Source organism: Cajanus cajan, chromosome 4 (genome assembly GCF_000230855.2).
Source record: "Cajanus cajan strain Asha chromosome 4, NIPB_CcT2T_4, whole genome shotgun sequence".
In the NCBI taxonomy this organism is placed as follows: domain Eukaryota; kingdom Viridiplantae; phylum Streptophyta; class Magnoliopsida; order Fabales; family Fabaceae; genus Cajanus; species Cajanus cajan.
The window spans coordinates 43,924,956-43,930,101 of NC_138520.1; the positions used below are offsets into that span (position 1 = coordinate 43,924,956).

A 5,146-nucleotide genomic window follows, 5' to 3' on the forward strand; every position below is an offset into this window, starting at 1 on the left:
GCCACCTGTTCAGTAGTATCTTCTTTTTCTCCAGTAAAAATTGAGGTACAATCTACTGCAGTGTGCCCTTGTTCCCTACAAAGGTCACATACTTGATTTGTAGCCACTGAATTAACCTTAGCTTTTTCCATCTTGTCTAATCTTTGATTAAGAGTATCAAATTTTGCTAAGAGTAACTCAATATTGTTCACTTCATATCGCCCCGGAGTTCCTTTCCTTGCTGTGACTTCTCTTTCACTGTATTGGCTGTGATTTGAGGCTACATTTTCCAAAATAATCATGCAGTCATTAATAGGTTTCCCCATGAAAGATCCTCCAGCTGCTGAGTCTAATATCATGGTGCTTTGTTGGTCCAATCCTTCAAAGAAAAATTGGATGGTAAGCCAACGGTTGAAGCCATGTTGTGGGCATGCTTGAAGATATCCTTTGAACCGCTCCCATGCTTCATAAATAGTCTCTCCAGTGCCTTGTTGGAAATTAGTGATTTTCTTCCTCAATTCTTTAGTTTTAGAAGGAGGAAAGAATTTCTCTAGAAAAGCTCTTTCACATAATTCCCAAGTTGCTATCTTTTCTCTAGGCACTGTTCTTAGCCACACCTTTGCCTTATCTCTCAAGGTGAGTGAGAATAAGCGGAGTCGCATTCCATCAGAAACTTCATCATCAAATTGCTGGGTCTCACAGATTTCCAAGAACCCCTCTAAGTGGTCATTAGGATCTTCTGATGGTAGTCCTCCAAAGGTGTTCTGTTTGAGCATATTCACCAGAGAAGCTGGTACAGTAGCTCCAGTTTGCATCTCCCCTCCAGGTATCCCACGAGCTACGGGTGCAGAGTAATCCCGAAGCGGTAAATTATCTCGTTGTGCAGCCATGTCAAATTCTCTAGAAAGGTTTCTTTTCCTTCTCAGGAGAGTTCTTTCAATCTCAGGATCAAGTGGTGTTGGTTTCCCAAGACGTAGAGATCTCTTTTGCATTAACCCTAAGGCACTGCAAAAAAAAAGAAAGTGACCCGTGAAATATGAATTGGAGAAGTAAATACTAACAAACAAAAAAAAAAAAAAATTATTTATTTATTTAATTTTTTTATTTTTTTATTTTTTTTTTATTTTTTATTTTTTAAAAAAATTCGAATTAAAATAATTGTAATTTAAATCAAGAGACGTAGTCCCCGGCAACGGCGCCAAAAACTTGATGTATGGAAAACCGCAAGTGTACGGTTGTCGTCAAGTAATAAATATCGAATCACAGGGACTACGTGTTTGACCTAGAATTACTAGTATTTTAATTTGAATTTTAAAACAGATTGAATTTTTGTTTTGAGATGATAAGATCAGATTTGATGGTAAAAGAGATAGTAATGCAATTAATGAATAAGATAAAACTTTAAGATAAGATAAGGAGATTTCCGGGAATCTAGGGTTCGCACAAAGAGTTCCAACAATATTGAATTATTATTTTCATTAATTAATTCTATTCCATCTTGAAGGTAGTCTTAACCTAATTTAATCCTTGCACCTTCTCAGGCTACGAGGACGTGTTTAATTAAAATTAATCTCTACTCTCGTAGTAATTACGTTCAATTAAACCCATTAAGATCTTTGTTAATCTATTGCTCCTCGAAAGCTTAAATCAACTCTCGTGATTTAACACTCAAGTCTGTTCCTTTAGGTTCCGATAATTAGGTTCTCCTCTCAGTTCATCCCTAATTATCTATGATTATGAAAATTAAGATTAATTGTTTATCATAATTATAATCAAGTTCTCCTCTCAGTTCATCCTTAATTAATGTTATTATGAAAACAATAATATTAAAGTTCATATATAAAATATAAAAGAACAGATCAAGAATTGGAATAAAATTAAGAAACTGAATAATGCATTAATAAAGAGGTTCTCAGAGGCTAAGCCCTGATCCCAGAAAAAGGGAAACTACTCAAAGGAGTTCATAGTAGTTCTCCAAGAAAAGAAGAATAAAAGAAAAGCAAACCTTAGAGTCGATGGCACAGGCGCCCAACCTTCTCCAAGTGTCAAAAACTAAAAAAAACTGTCTCCGAAACAAAAGTCCCCGTTCTAGGCTAACCTCATCTAATTTATAACCTAAAAGAGTAAAAAGGTAAAACTACCAAGATAAAAATTACAAAGATAAAATAAAAATAAAACATAAAACTTAAAAAGCTGGGATGCGAAGTGAATCACGGCCGTGACTGAGAATCACGACCGTGATCTTCTCTGGAGCACATCTATGAAGGGTCAGTGGCGTTCACGGGTGTGATTGGGAGTCACGGCCGTGATTTTCTCTGGTGAATCACGGGCGTGATTTAGAATCACGGCCGTGATTTTCCCTGTAGCTCAGCATTTCCTCTTTAATTCTTAAATCTTGATCCTGCTCAGAGAAAACACAACACATACCAAGAAAAGCATAAAATAGGAAAATGATATAAAAATTTATTAAAAACATGAAAGATATGCATGATTATGCTATGAATTCTTGTGAATTAAAGTGCTAAAATACGAGTAAAATACACAACATCACTCTACAGCAGATTTCTGGTAAGAACATTTGGCGCCCACCGTGGGGCCGATCAAGACAGCTCTGATCGACCACGCTTATGGTTTTCACTAGAAGCCATAGTAGACGTACAGACGACGCAAATCACTCAACTACCATGGATAACGAAGCGGCGTTGAGGAGACTCGTCGACCAGGTCGAACAGATGCGGCAACAACACGCCGCCGACCTATAAAACATGCGTGCCAAGCACGACAATGACCTAGCGGCAATGCGTACCGCTAATGAAGCTGACCTGGCAGTGCTGCGCGCCGAGAACGAGCAAATCCGCGCTCAACTCCCTCATCACCACTCCGACCATCCTCCTCATGTGAGCAGCCACCACGAGGAAGAAGAACATTCAGTCTCTCAATCTAGGACTGTGACCAAGGCACCAACTGAACGACCTTCCACGCATCGGTCTCACGCACCGACGCACAAGTCAGCCCATGAAACCAGCAAGGCCCCCACCCATGCCGCGGGGGATCAGGCGACCTTCTGCCGCCACCCTTTTGTGGATGGCATTATGGAGACACCACTCCCTCACGGGTGGAAGCCTCTCCACCTCGACCGCTACGATGGCACGACGGACCCGGATGAGCATATCGACCTGTACACAATACAGGTAAATCTCTACACCAACAACGACGCCATCTTGTGTAGGGTGTTCCCAACCTCACTTAAGGGGGCCACACTCAACTGGTACACCCAACTGCCTGCCGAGTCCATCGACAGCTTCGGCACCCTAGTCAGGAGGTTCACCGTGCAATATGCGACGAGCCGACCTCACCATGTCACCTTGGCCACCCTGGCCAGTCTCAAGCAAAACGACGACGAACCACTCCGGGCATTCATGGAGCGATTCGCTGCCACCTCGATCAAGATCAGGAACCTGAATCCCGAGGTCGCCCTGCACGCCATGCTCATGGCACTCAAACCCGGGCCATTCGTCGACATCTTGTGTCGTGAGTCTCCCCGCGACATGGACGAACTCCGCGCCCGCGCCGCAGGTTACATCCAGATGGAAGAACACTCCGCCTTCCGTGACCAGGTTCGCGAAAAAGGACCAGCGAAGCCAGAACAGGGGTACAACGATAAGGTCAAAGTCAACAATGACAGCCAGTTCAAGAAGTCGGCTAAGCCAAACAGAGGGGGAAGGTATGACTTCTACACTCCCCTGAACGCACCCAGAGTCCACATCCTGGAAGAAGCCAGCAACAACAACCTACTCGCCCTCCCACCACCAGGTCACACTCCCAACAGCGCCTACAAGTCCAAGCACTGTCGGTACCACAAGAACCACGGTCACACCACGGAGGAATGTCGCACACTCCGGGACCGTATCGAAGAGCTCGTCCAGGCGGGCCACCTCGGCCAATACATCCATCAACAGCAGGGTCACTGAGGAGGCTATGGCGGTCGAGGGCGTGGCAGAGGCCGAGGTTCAGGAGCTCGCATGGACCAACCCTCTGGCTCCCAAGAAAATTCTAGCGGCGCAGTGCAAGCCGAGGTAAGCCAGGAGACAGGGACAGCCCCCTTACGGGGAGTGATTAACACAATCGCAGGTGGTTTCGCGGGGGGAGGCGCCAGCAGCTCGGCCCGAGAAAGGCACCTACGAAACATCAACTACATCCACTCTACCACCTCGGCCTCGAACAAAAGCACACCGCTGATCTCCTTCTCTGACGAGGACTATGCGGGTGACAGCCCTAACCAAGATGATCCCATGGTTATCATGGTGGAGATCGCCAATGTCGCCACCGGCCCGAAACGGGCTTTCGGCATTCGCGAAGGATGGTTGGACTCTTTTATTTGTTTAAAAATATGGATTGCTAGAATGACTTATTCTCAAACTGAGACCTTGTCAAACGAGCAATTTTATTAAAAGGCTCACCAATCCATGTTAATCCCAAGCGGGACCCTCCATGGATTAGTGGTTTTCATAAAAATGAAGGGTTCATGGAGTCGCCACCAATGTTTTACTCAAAACATTGGAAAAAGAGGTTTAAGGCAATCGATTCAAAAATCGACTTCGGCCATTACAACCAGAGTCAGGTAAGGGAGTCGGTTACGCGTGGGGAAGGTGTTAGCACCCCACAGCGCCCCTTTCGGGTTCCCTATGACAGATTATTTAAAAATAATAGTGCGAAATTACTAAATTACCCCTATTTATTCTAAGCAATTATAAATTAACTATCTACATGATGACAGTTTAAATATGTACACACAGAAAGCGGTAAAAGAAGGGACTTTAAAGAGATAAACCTTTGAAGCGTGCTTTCTTATATATCTTGACAGAAATTGGGAAGCGTTTTGGCGTTCCCTCCCTCTACAAGACCGCTCGCTCCCTCCTATAAAATTTTAACTATGGAAATCCGGAGGATTTCCCTTCAACTAGGTTCGAGACTCAAGCAAATGGCTCGTGACTCAAGAACTTCGTCGGATCAACTCTCCGAGTGATTTCTAGGCAGAGCACTGCTCAAAAAAACCCAGAATACTCAAGAAGAGGGTTAAAACTGTGTGTGAAAGTGTCAAATGACGTCCCATTGACGTCATATTTATAGGGAAGAGGCTCAATACGGTTTCTGGGGGTCAATACGG

At 44.0% G+C, this 5,146-nt stretch overlaps 1 non-coding gene across 1 annotated transcript; it reads left to right on the forward strand.

Moving 5' to 3' along the window:
- The first annotated feature begins 393 nt into the window (after positions 1-393).
- Positions 394-500, forward strand: LOC145957638 (small nucleolar RNA R71). Its single transcript, XR_014433681.1, has one exon. It is a non-coding gene; the product is annotated as a small nucleolar RNA R71 (small nucleolar RNA).
- The last annotated feature ends 4,646 nt before the right edge of the window (positions 501-5,146 follow it).